The sequence below is a fragment of the Suncus etruscus genome, chromosome 8 (assembly GCF_024139225.1).
Source record: "Suncus etruscus isolate mSunEtr1 chromosome 8, mSunEtr1.pri.cur, whole genome shotgun sequence".
In the NCBI taxonomy this organism is placed as follows: domain Eukaryota; kingdom Metazoa; phylum Chordata; class Mammalia; order Eulipotyphla; family Soricidae; genus Suncus; species Suncus etruscus.
The window spans coordinates 104,821,030-104,835,764 of NC_064855.1; the positions used below are offsets into that span (position 1 = coordinate 104,821,030).

The window sequence follows — 14,735 nt, forward strand, 5'->3', positions numbered from 1 at the left end:
AAAAAAAAAAACAAAAAAAAGGAAAGAAAATTAAAATAACTTTGAAAGTCTCCACCATTAAATGTTAACTGCCACAGAAAATGACTTTATTGATTTGTAGAGGCTTCTAAAAATACAAAAGTTTGCAATAAGGTATAAAAAGAATATTTTAACTTTTTAAATAGAAAAAAATTTTAGGGGCCAGAGAGATAGTATAGGAATGTAGATAATTGCATTGGACACAGTTGAAGCTGAGCCGAGTTTGATCACATGGTATCACATATGGCTTGATTTCTCAACATCAAGCTAGAAGGAAGCTTTAGCATTTCTGCATGTGACAGCAAAAATAGAAGAGAGAAAGATTTTTAAAGTAAGTACAGTGTCTATAATTTGGTCAATAAGTAAAATATAAAAAAGTATATAGAGTGAGGGGCATTATGTGTGACTAAAATACATACATTGTATGTGTGAAAACCAGATTTAATACCTAACTCTGATTAAAGAATATTTTTAACAAAATCTTTATTAAGCACCTTGATTATAAACATGAGTGTAGTTGGGTGGAGTTATATTAATTAAAGAATATTATAATATTATTAGCTTTTTAAAGATACAACTTCCATAGTATATAAAAATCAATTTATTTAGATAAATTTAATTTAGAGATTTATGGAGCTAAAATATTAGAAAGACAACTGGAGATGACTGTAGTTGAGTAACTAAAATGAGAACATTACCTTATTATTAAAATTTTATTTGCTATATTTTAGTTATTATATTAACACTTGGCTATGCTTAGGGTTAATTCCTGGCTCTATACACAAGAAACAGTGCTAGTAGGCACAGAGGACCATATAAGATACTGGGTTTTGAACCCAAGTCTACTACATCTAGGGCTAGCATACTTCTCACTCACTGTCTTATCACTTTAGCTTCATTCACTTTATTTTATGTTATTATATGTATAAGTAAGCCAGATAACATCACATAAGTTTGAAATCAAACATGACTCTATTCAGACCTCACACATAGCCTTATCATTTAATCATATATTAAATGCAATTATAACTAACCCCATATAATATATATGTCCTACTTTGTGATGCACAAGAATTATGTTCTAAGAAATGTATTCAGTAAATATCAAAGCCTTTAGTTACACTGTTATGTATTAATAGATCCATTCTATTTTGATATTTGTTGTAGGAGACCACCATAACAGATATTTAAAAATGAGTGGCTTTGTTTTCAAAATAAGCAGTAGATAGACTAAGATTATACTTGCTTTCAGCTTGCTGGCAGTATTCATTTTTTGCCAGTTTCCCTTTCTAAATACACACATCACCTGGCAAGAAACCCAGGATAGATTCTGCCAAAGGATGGCAAAGAACAGAGTTCTACAAACAAGAAAAATTGAAAACAGATCCTCCTCAGTTGAGCATTAACATTATTCCATTCCTGACCAGTGCAAGGTTTGCAATTCTTCAAAATATACTTCTTCCTCTCTTATTTCTATCTCAAAAAATTTGGAAATGTATGCTTATGCTTAAATTTGGACATGTATGCTTAAATCTGCTGGTTTTTTGGACATGTATGCTTATGCTTAAATTTGGACATGTATGCTTAAACCTGCTGGTCAGTTTTGTATGCCAATCTGATTGTACCCTTGGGCAATCAAAAACTTAGCTCTACTCATTCTAGGCATGTTTACATAATGTTTAATGTTTAATGTTTACAGAAAAATATTTATATGCATTGATGAACTCAATGAATTTCCACCCACTATATAGGTGGATGTCATCAATGCCTTGAGAGTGTAAAAAAAATGAAAGGTAAGAGCAAAAAATACTTGCTTTCTATGAATACTTATCATGTACTCAGGCTTGCTCTTCTGTCATTGAGGAATATTCCCTTTAACAAAAGTGTAAAGAATCTAAAGAGACTCAAGAAAACCTCCAATTATGCCATTGAAAAAACCACTGATGTGAAACAAAGAACTTAGACCTCTCTTGATCAGCATCTGCACACAATTTTATAACAGTGGATTAATATCCTTAATGCCAGATAGGAATAAATAAATTACATTGAAGAAACCCTTTGCAGAATCCTCCATGATATTTGATTTAGAGTCATCATTAATGACTCAATGACATTGACTCACTCAATGGCTAAGCAAATGGATACAAAGATAAATACTTGTGACTACATCAAATAAAGATGCTTCTACACTGCAAAAAAAATGTCACCCTACAGACTTGGAGAATCATTTAACTCATTTTTTTAAAATGTTTTTACTTAAATCATTATATTTACAAAGTTATTCAAAGTTGGGTTTTAGTCATATATTTCAGGACCTATACCACTACTAGTGTCAATAAACCCTCATCTACCAATATTTTTAGAGTCTATTTCATAATACAAACCCCCACCCCAGACTGCTATCATAACAAGCATATTTTTAAATTTGGTTGTTAAAGTTTGGGTCGCATTTCATTGTTGATTACTATGGCTTGTATATTTAGGTCTGTCCTTTCTTTATGCCATCAATGCACTTTTGACCCCTTCACCCCTGTCTTCCATCATTTCATGATTGTCTTTCTTCTCCCCTATTCAATTTATTTCCTTTTCACTATATTCTGGGGAAAAGAGTGTTCTAGACAACCCCTCAAAATTGCATGATGACATTATTCCTTTAGAGTTATATAGTAATTCATAGTGTATATATACATCTTCATGATCCTCTAGTCTGATGCTAAACTTCAAGGTTGGAATCTTCCATCTTTTAGCTGTTTTACTGAGTACTGCAATGAGTAATGGTGTGCATACATCCTTTTGAATAAATAAATTTTGTTTCAGGATCTATACCTGGAAGTGGTATTCCTGGGTCATATGGCAATTCAATTTGTTTTTACTGTTGATTTAAGTTTACTTCATATGTTTTTGATATAGGAGATGGACCAGGCAGCATTCCCACGAGCAGTTGATGAGTGTTCCTTTTTCATCACAAATTGTTCCCAATACTTTTTTTTTGTGTCATTCTTGATGGTATTATATAATATTTCATTACAATCTTGATTTGGACTTCCTTAATAATAAGTGATGAGGAGCATTTTTTCATGTGCCTATCTCCCAACTCTTGGTCATCCTCAGATAGGTTTATATTTTTTTTTATATTTTAATGGGACTTTTAGATTTTGCAATATTTTGAATACTTTAAATATCCTAGAGATCAATCTTTTTTATTTTAATTTATGTTTCTTTGCCATACAGAAACTTTTATTTTATGTAGTTCCATTTATCCAGATTTAAATAATCATTTTACTATTATAGCTCACAGTAATTAATTAATTATAGTTATCTCAAACTACTCAAAAATTTTGCTTAGACTACTACATGGGATTTAATAATTGATGAAGATTAAAAATTATATATTTTAAAAATTGCTCAAATACTAGTTTTATATTAGTCCAGTACATTATTGTATTACTATTGTATCAAATTTATTGTAATTTTTCAATGTAATTTTTCAATTAATCTAAAATAATTGCCTTGGGTTGTTTTGCATAGTCTTTATTTACTTTAGTATGTCAAATGCATCAACGAACTTACTGCTCTAGCAAGTAGGAAATACTTTGACCCATATTAATGAAATTTTCTCTTTTCTCCTCTAACATGTATATATACATTTATTATATTTACTTATACTCATAAATGAATATTTGTTCATAAATTATAAATATGATAATTTTCTACCATGGTAAGTTCATTTACTTCTAGAACCTTTAGTACATAATACATAAAAAGCATAATTATTTGCAATATAACTCCTTTTAGAATGTTTTAGTACTGATCATTTAATGTTCTATTTCTCCATATTCAGAGTATGTTTTCTAAAATAACCTCTCAATTATATGCCATGAATGCAACCTTTTATCTAATTTGACATCTGAAAGATCCCTAATAAAGAAAAATAGGAAGACATCTCATATGGATACATGTAAATCCCCCCTTTCAGACATGCATTGCTTCCATATAATAATCATCAAAATTTCTGCTATAGCTGTGTATATGTACAGATATTTAAATATGCATAAGAAAAAAGTAGACAATTGGTGATCAATTGGCTGACTATCTCTTCCAAATTCACTCTGATCTGTGTTCCTCTGTGATATTTGAATTCTATCTGAAAAAGATTGTCTCATAGACTTTTGGGAAATCATTGATCAAATAATTATCAAAATAGAGATTACTTCAAGTAGGATTTTTTTCTTTATGATTTTGAAGATTTTCCACTCCACTTCCTCTAAGATGCAGTTGCCACCAGTTAGTTTTCCTATAAATGAGAGAATTCTTGTCAATTTTTTCTAAACCCAGTGGTGAATGAATTCCCTCCAGGTTCTCTCCAACAGCTAAAGAGAAATTTCTATCTGATTGTGAATCTGCTTTAGCAAATTATCCTTTACTCCAGTGATCAACTTCCTACAGTGTTTCACTGTTTCCCCAAAAGAAACTTCTCTCCTAGTAGCCACACATTGCAAAACACAGAAAATCAACTCTGCCATGTAGTAGGCCACACATGTGTTCACTTACAAAAGATCTAAGCTTTATTTATAATAGACAAGTGGTTTAGAAGACTCATCTAAGTGAATGAAAACTGGATATACCCATCTTCCATTTTAATGAAAGCTACACTGCTGGTGATCAGCCTGATGGAACTTTCTGCTCAGACTTCTTGGACCACTTCCTGTGACATTGGAGGATGGTCGGAATGAGTCAGGATTAAACTCATCATCCTACAGCTACCAGGCATCTATCACTTGAACTATCTCTTCAGGCCTTTTCTGTTTTCTTTTATAAATTTCATCTTGATCATAAGACTGATGTAAATCTAGGTTCATTTACATAAAAACTTTCCTTGTTCAAGTAACTAAAATTATTCATCTTCACAAGTAATATACCTTGTTAATTTTTTTCACATAATATTAGATATCTTGCAGAGAAGGAAAAAAGTATGACCCTGACGTTGACTTTTTATCATTTTATTTTTTATAATTCTGGTTCATTTTCATTTATTTTGTCTTTTGAGGTCACATCCAGTTGAGTTACTTAGTGATTATTCCTGGAGGTGATAAGGGGACCATATGCAGTATCAAGAATTGAACCTGGATTGGCCATGTTCCAGGTAATTAGCCTGTGTTATCATTTCAGTATCTTTTATTTCTATAGTGATTTCAATCCAGTTTTAAAATGATCAAAGGGCCAAGGAGTTTTTAAAATACGTACATATGCATATAATATATACACATTATTATAGCTATGTATATATTAAATTATGTATATGTAATATTTACATATTGTATGCATATATGATAATGTATCTGAGATTTAATAAATAGAAATGTAGATATATTTAATATATAATACATAGATATATATGATGTATAGAGAGAAAGAGATCAGAAAAACATTGATTCTCTGAAGCAAAATGAGGGAAAATATTTCATAATTCTACATCAAACCTATTACCTCTTCAAGACTTTTTATTGTTTCCAATAGCTTTCTCTTTTTTGTAAGAATTATTTTATCTAGTTGCCTAAATTTACATTAAATTTTATTTTAAAAATCTTCAGATTGCAATGATAAATTGTTACTACTTAAAGAAATTCAATAAATATGCAGTAACACTGACAGATTTCAAGTTGTCTTTAGAATTGAGGTCTTTCTAATGCAGTGTTATAGGCTGGTATGTGAAATTTTTTAAAGCAGCATATAAATAATGCTGATATGTATACAGTATATTTCTCTAATTATCTTTTCTATGATTTTAATGTATTATACTTCTGACATTGAAAAATGAACAATGATATATATGGTGTTGTATCATTTTATATTTAATTTATAATGTTATCTCCTATACTCCTGCCACAGGAAACTATTTTTAACTAAACAACTAACTATTTCTAATACTAAAATAATATTTTCTTGGGTACTAAAATATTCTCTGCAAAATAGTTCCTCATTCATCACCTTTTCTCTAACTGTATGACTCTAAATAATCCTATGTAAAGAACTCATACTGAAGGATAAAACATTTGTTCCTAATATTTTATGTTCCCTGGGAAGTTTCAGAATAAAAACAGGGTGACGTGCCAACTTCAGACTAGTGATGTTTTTGTGAAAAGGAAGTTGAAGAGGGGTCATTATGGTACAGAATTTTATAAAAGAGAGACCTAGTAATCCAAAGTAATTTGTATAAAAATTCAGCTTTGATTATAATTAGCACCTACTTTGATATTATAAATCAAGCAATTGTATTTATGGATATTTTTATAATATTCTTCCAAATGTTCATGTTTGAAATTTATTTATAGATTTCTAGAGAAGTTGAAAATAAACATTTCAATAATATAACCACAAATAACTGAAGAATAGACACCCAAACATTGTGTTAGGATCAGTGTAAGTTATTAAAAATATTGCATATAACTCTATTTTTTGTTTTTTGTTTTATTGTTTTTGGATTTTGGGTCACACCCGGCATTGCTCAGCGGTTACTCCTGGCTCTATGTACAGAAATCACTCCTGGTAGGCTCGGGCAACCATATGGGATGCCAAGATTCGAACCACCAACCTTCTACATGCAAGGCAAACACCTTACTTTCATGCTATCTTTCTGGCTCCATATAACTGTATTTTAATGTATTATGCATGTATATTTTTGTTACAAATTATATAAGCATGTTTAATATATGTAATTTTTCTACTTTTCTTTTAAATATATACATGTATCAGTTTATATATAAATATATTTAATGAATTATTTATCATAGTTTGAATATACATTTTGATGTTGACGAAATACCATGGCTCTTTTTTTTTTTTTTTTGGTTTTTGGGCTACACCCATTTGATGCTCAGGGGTTACTCCTGGCTATGCGCTCAGAAATCGCCCCTGGCCTGGGGGGACCATATGGGACACTGGGGGATCGAACTGAGGTCTGTCCTATGCTAGCGCTTGCAAGGCAGACACCTTACCTCTAGCGCCACCTTCCCGGCCCCAACATGGCTCTTTTTTATTGCCTAAAACACATAGCTGCACCTTTCCTTTAGGATTTAGTGTATTGTCAATTATATTATCTGGTGACCCTTTTTTCCCTTAAATAAGAAATGCAATAAAAACAATGTAAGGTAGACTTGCACAAAAATATTTAGACCAGTTCAATACTGAATAAGTTATAAATTGATTTAAATGATAAACATGGTGAATTATTCTAAGAATGATGACTGTAGACCTTTACTTATATTCCCCAAAATTTGTTAATAATAATAATGATAATAACTAAACAATAACTAAAAATCTAAACAGAAAATCTGATTCTGTATTGTGGCAGTGGACAATTAGATAGCAATACTCACATAACTTGGTGGATTTCTCTAAAAATAAAACATAACTTATATGGGTTAGAAGTAGGGAAATCTCCAAATGTTTAAATTATCCTAAAGAGAAGGGTGTAGTCAAGGTTATTATCCATTTTGTTAACCTTAAAATAAAGAGAATAAATTGAGTCTGTTAAGCATTTACTTGTGATCCAACATTTTCATTTGGGGTACATAACTCTAAAACAAAACATATAAGTCTCTCCAAGATGTAAAAGCTAAACTTTTTTTTGGAAGAAAAGAGAAACGTGAAATGTTATTTTTAAAATATTTAGTTGAATAAGTTTGTTAGTGCTATTTATATAAAAGTGTTTACTGTGTTAATTTTTCTGGAAAGTTTATTTAATGGAGATAGCTACTGTTTTATAGTTTTTAGGACTACCACTCTCTTGATGGATTGTCTAAAAATGTTTATTTTTGAGAGTGGGATTTGTTAGTGGAGCTGTTCTGAGGTCTTAATTCTGGCTCTGTTCTTAGGAATTCATCCTAAAGTTGTACAGATGTAATTATTGGTTGGCATGTATCAATACGGTCATTTTTTTCTTACTTAGAAGTTGGTTTGGGGCGACATAGAGATTGTACTAGCATGAGGTGCTTACCTTGCATGCAGCCTACTCAAGTTTGATCACTGCTATCACATATGGAACCTCAAGCACTATTAGGAGTGATTCATGAGTGCAGAGCTAGGATTAACTTCTGAGCATCAATGGGGGTGTCCCAAAACAGAAGCAAACAAAAAAAGTTGTTCTATAAAACTTTAGTGTATGTAATATAAACTCACAATACTGTTTATTTTTACACTATTAATGTATAGTCACTCCTGTGACAATTTTACCCTCATTTAAAAATGACTCTGGCTTTAGACTCTTCATTAGAGTTTTTATTTCTATAATAAATTCAAAAGTTGTATGAATCAAGAAGAAACCAAAGAAGGGAATGAACAAGAAGGAGAAATATTATATATGACCTCTGTGCATCTCAATATATTTTAAAACCAATAGATGATTTATATAATCAGGAGAAAAGTCAGAACAGGTATTTGCATGTCAAATGAGGCTCTAATCTGAAAGGGGTTAATGGCCACTTTTGGTAAAATGATTTCTTTTTAGCTAGTACCATTACATGAGATGTACTGAATTATTGGGGAGTCATCTATATTTCAATAGTGGAGCATTTAATAGATAGTAATTGAGAAAGTCATAAACCACAAAGATGAATTACAGAAAACTGACAGCAGAGTCCTATGAGTTCCCCAAGAGCGAAGTAATTTTCAGAGTTTTCTCATAATAACAAGCACCCAAAACATTAGTTTTTAGACAATGCTAAGCAGAAAAGTTCATGGCAAAATGTAAGTCAAAAAGTATCTGACAAAGGTTTATTTCATATCCTATATTAATATAGTGTTTTAAACTTTGTAAATAAGACAATTTGATAATTTGAATTTAGATGAGGCTCTGGCCACAGATTTTTTTATGCTATTATTTTCATATGCCTCATTATCAGTGCCTTTGTGCACAGGGTTGCTTCTCAACTCTTGACATAACACATGATCTATCCTAATTGCATCCAAGTTTCTGTCCATTAAAGTCTGATGCCATTTTATGCACGTATACTGCATCTACTTTTGTACATAGACATGCATACACATACATAGTATCTCCATTCAGTAAGTGTTACGATAATAATAATATGGAACACTAAAATTAGAAATGCTATTTGGAAAAATCTGTAATTTTTAGGCTTGTGATAATTGATTTTATGGTTTACTCACTTCATGTTGCCTTAGAAATGAGCAAAAAAGAGACATAATATGATTTTTTCATCTTCCATTTATATAATCCAAATTTGTTTCACTTGAAGAGATATCTGCTTAGAAACTGCAACAGCAAGCACATTTTAAGAGACTACTGAAATGTGAGTCGTTCCTTAGAGAGGAAAACCCATAGAGAACTTGAGAACTCTCATTTGTTAGTCAGCCTTCTTAGAGTCTAAAAGATAGTCCAAGGGTTAAGTCACCTACAACACTGACTCCATCCCTGACTTTCCCAAAAAGAGGTGGATGGAACCTTGAAGGCCACTGAGGACCACTGGCAATGTCTGATGGACCCTTTCAGAGATTCTGAGCAGCACTCCAGAGTCAAGTCCTGACATTAAACCAGCACTCAGTTTCCAATTCTTGGGAGGAGGTACTGACATAAATCTTCTGATACTTTCCCTTTATTCAGCTTCTTATATAGATATGCATATATTTGAAGATTTATATATGTGTTTATATATGTATATAGGCATACAAATATATATAGGCATACATATATAAATGTTTATAAGTACGTGTATTAGGGTGGCCAAAGGTAGCCCACAACCAAATCCATTCAAATACCCATACTTCAAGCTCAGTGAACCAAGATAATTATTTAAATAGTTGGGAAAAACTTTTAAATAGTTGGAAAAATTAGAATGATATACCATTTTAATTTATAAAAACTAACAAGACATTCTAATTTTAATTTCCATAGTTTTTTTTGCAATAAAATCACATAGTTTCATGCCACAAGACAATTAAGACAATCATTGTAAATAATTAAGACAATTATTGTGAAAGCCACAAATTCATAAATTAATAAACTATCCACAACTAAATATGTATCTGCACATATAGAAAACTGTTTCCAGAAACAATATAAAATTTAGTGGTAAAAAATTGAACTGAATGAAGTAAGATATCTTCAATAGTAAGTTCAAAATCTATACTTATTTTTTCATTGGGGTCACATTGGGCAGTTCTCAGCATCTACTCTCATTCTGTTCATAGTGGTTTATTTCCAAATGTCCGGGAAATCATGTGATACCAGAAAAGCAACACAAGTTTGTTACATACAAAGCATATGGTTAGGCCTTTGAACTATCACTTAACAGATCATAAGTTACATGTTCTAAAATTAATGTCACAGAATCTTAAAGAAGTATATTGAGGGGTTCATAAAATAAAAATATAAAAAATAAATCTATATAATTATGAAGCAATAGAATAATTTATATAAAATAAATAAAATCATTTTATATATAAAACATAAAATATGAATCAAATAAATTAAAAATAAATGTTAATATGAAGAGGCCACTCTGGTAACTTATTAATAATTTAATAAAATGTTGCAAATGAGTAGATTGAGAATAAAAAATAAATATATTACAAAATATCTCATATTTGGGCTATGTATTATGTTTGAAATATCACACTACAATTAACAAGTCAGTTTTAGCTGAGGAAGATGAAGAATATTCAGGAAAACAGGTTCAAAATAAAACATAGTGAAGTCCTAATAAACAATATTAAAGGTTCTTATGATACAGAATACTTGTTAAAATGCTAGCAGTGATATGAGTTTTATTAGCAATAAATGTGAAACAGTACATAGCAAAGTCTTTAAGGATTTGAAAGCAAATTATTTTTGCTATGATTTATTATTCAAATACCATATGCAATTTTAATTTAGAAGATATATAAAGTATTTTTGCGATATACAGACTCAAACAGGTTACATACCATTCATCACTGATATAAAAGAAAAAATTTCATAAACATTTTAAAACATAAAAGCATAGAGCAAATATTGGTCATACAGCTGAAATTCAATAAAAGAAAGCTAAGATTGATATCTGCACCACACCTGATCAGTGCTATAAAACAAATCCACAGGGTTTGAAAATGCACTCACGGAGAAAGTAGATTCATTCTTTTTAAAGTAGTATGATTAGGAGGGCAAAAATTACATTGTGTTTAGAAGAAAAGCATATATTTATTTTCTATTAGGACAAAAGCAGAAATGTTAAAAATATTAAAACACAGGCGCCAACAAAATATGTCCTATAAAAGCACATTTCAGCTACAAACACAAATTAGAACAAAACATTAAAGGAACTGATTTGATTTATGAAAAGAAAATTGACTTGAAATTGTTTTCTAGAATGATATCCTTAGAGATCCAGGGATTTTAAGTGACATGATTGCTTTTATTTTGATCTGGACCTAACATGCAAGTGATAAATACATATTCGATATATTTAATGAAAATATCAGAAAAATCTATCTATATTCTACTTAACTACATATCTACCTATCTATCTACCTGTCTGTCTATCTATCTATCTATCTATCTATCTATCTATCTATCTATCTATCTATCTATCTATCTATCTATCTATCTATCTATCTATCTATCTATCTACCTACCATCTATCTATATCTATAATTGTCTGTCTGTCTGTCTATCTATCTATCTATCTATATATCTATCTATCTATCTATCTATCTATCTATCTATCTGTCTGTCTGTCTGTCTGTCTATCATCTATCTATATATCTATATTTCCTATACAAATTTGCAAAGAAATCTATCATGTGTTTTGAGTCCTATATAGGCTAAACTATTTAAATCCTTGGACATACTCTGTATTTTATCAAATTTTGGGTTATCTGCTGTGCTTGTATTTTCTCTGGTCTCCATCCTTATAGATGTATCATTCCTTGAAGGACTCTCAGGAGATAAAAGCCAACAAAGATGAGGAAATCATATGCAGAGCAAGTGCCCTACTACTCACTACTCCTAGGGCATTATCTCACTCCAAACTTGTCTGTCATTTTGTGTAGGAGATAAAATTCAGACCTTAACTGATTATTAGAAGCTTTAGAAGTGTTCTTTTTCCTTAGTGGAGGGTGAGATAATGAAAAAAATTTAAATTTACCTTGTTCTTATCATAACTGAAGAATTGTAACTGTATTTTATAAGTAAGATAGTTGATTTGTTTGTTTGTTGGTATTTAATTTTGAGCCACACTTGGTGCTGCTCAGGGCTGGCTCTGCCCTCTGGAGCCATTGCTAATAGTGCACATGGCATTACATGTCATGATGCCTCTGATCAAACTAAGGACAACAGTGTGCAAGTCAAGTACCTTAACTGATGTACTTTCTTTATGGCCCATGTGGTTGATCTTTAAAATAATGAAAATATTATAGTTTTAATCTTACTGTGTAAAGTGTAACAAATAATGTATGCAACCCTAACAATGGGTTTCTTGCTTAAATATATGATAAATTACATACTATAATGTATATATTCAATGTACATCAGTAAAAATAACAAAAGTATGAATTAAAAGTGAATGATTAGCAGAAGATTGAACTAAATGTTTGCATAAAATCTTACAATGAATACAAATGAACATATATTCTAAATACAGTATTGAAAAATAAATGAACTCACTAAAGTTTACATAAACTTTTGGTTAACTTAAAAAAGTTTTGGAAATTTATATAAGTAAACAGGATGTTGCACAACTGGGATTTTTGGTAAAGCATTAAAGATTCAGATTTTAAGTCTTTTTCTAATTTGGGTAGTTTAAGAATCAGAATATAAAATTCTAGTTTCATCTATGTAGGAGGTTTAAGAAAAGAAGTAATACTATTTAATATTAAGGATTAAGTCAAAATGATATGTAAGGACCTTAGGAATTAAAAGGACATCAAGTTGGCATAATTACATATTTAAAGAGAAAGAAAACACATTATAACACTATAAGCATCAATAATATTAACTCTGTGGTGGTCAAAATAATTTTAAAAGGCTTTTTTATGTATACTTTGAAAAATCATAAATAACAATATAGAATTATAAACTCTTGGATGCCTTTGTAGTGCATGTATTTCACATTAATAGCAATTGAATTTATGATTGCAATTAACAATATATAAAAGAGTTTTTTTTAAATAGAAGGAAAGAAAGGAAGAAAACCACTACCAGTAAAAATAGTAAAACTCATTCAGCAAAGACTTTGGGTAAAAGGAAACTTCAACAATAAATCTAAAAATATATTTATTTGTGAAGATAGGAAATATTTTAGAAGTCCATAAAAGAAAATGCCATTTAATGGCTAGTCATGCATTAAAAATATGCTAAACAATTTTGAGATATGAGATACTAAATAATTGAATTTTAAAATCAAAGGGATAGACTTCATGACAATTTAACAATAGTTGAAATAAACTAGGAAGCAGATTTGAAATGTTATTTACACAACACATGTACAGAGAAAGAAGAGAATTATGGATTTGGATTCATTTGATTTTAAAATTCTTTTAGTATTTTATTTCTCAAAACGTTTAGCTTATTTTCAAAGATAAAACATATAATTCTTTTTTTTTTTTAGACCCAGTTAGGACCCATGGTTATTCCTACTTTATTCCTGGATCTGCACTCAGGAATAACTCTTTTTTTTGGGGGGGGGCAAACTCAGTGACGATAAGGGATTACTCCTGGCTATGTGCTCAGAAATCTCTCCTGGCTTGGGGGACCATATGGGACGTTGGGGGATGGAACCGCGATCAGTCCTAGGCTAGCGTTGGCAAGGCAGAGATTTTACCACTCTGTGTCACTGTTCCTGGCCAAGTAATAACCCTTGACAGACTCAGGGGACCATATGTTTTTCCAGTATCAAATCTGGGTTGGTCATGGGTAAAGCAAACACTTTGCCTGCTGTACTATAGCTCTAACCCTCAACAGAACATGACTTTTAATTGTGAAACAAAGGTCTATTTGGAATTTTCTAAGAAATTAAAGTAAATTTGGCATAACTCATGTTTAAAAACAAATACTAAGAATTTATCTAGAAAAAAAGTGAAAGAATTAATAAACATTCAAGTATTCCCCCCAAAGAACAAGCAACAAATCCACATGAGGATATATTTAACTTGTATTAACATAAATTCTGTCAAATTATATTTTATTTATTTATATATTTATTTATTGTCCCCCCTATCACAATACAGACCAGACAAAGGGCCTGGGTTGAGGTGTATATAGAGTGCATTTACTGTAACTCCTCTTTCTATATAGTCAATGTAAAGAACACAACCTGTGGTAAGCATTGGGAGGCCTTATCTTTTCTTTTCTTTTTTTTGATTTATATATATATATATATATATATATATATATATATATATATATATATATATATATATATATATATATATAAACCCTTCACCAGTGCAACATTCCCATTACCAATATCCCAAGTGTCCTTCCTCCCCACCCCACACAGGCCTGTACTCTAGACAGGCTTTCTATGTCAAATTTTAATCTGATTGTTATTTTGATTATAATTGTTATTTTGTTTTAGGATAGCATTTGACAGTATTTAAAATTTGCTCCTGGAACTATGCTCAAGTATAACTTCTTATGTTTTCTGGTGAACTGAGATAAGGGTTGGTTGTATTCAAGTTAAGTGCTTTATATGCCCTACTATCTCTCCTGATTCTCTTTT

General features: G+C 30.5%; 1 non-coding gene across 1 annotated transcript; it reads right to left on the bottom strand.

Annotated features, from left to right (window-relative positions):
* Positions 1-14,216: 14,216 nt before the first annotated feature.
* LOC126016620 (small nucleolar RNA SNORA51) lies at positions 14,217-14,349 on the bottom strand. Its single transcript, XR_007498409.1, has one exon. It is a non-coding gene; the product is annotated as a small nucleolar RNA SNORA51 (small nucleolar RNA).
* Positions 14,350-14,735: the final 386 nt, after the last annotated feature.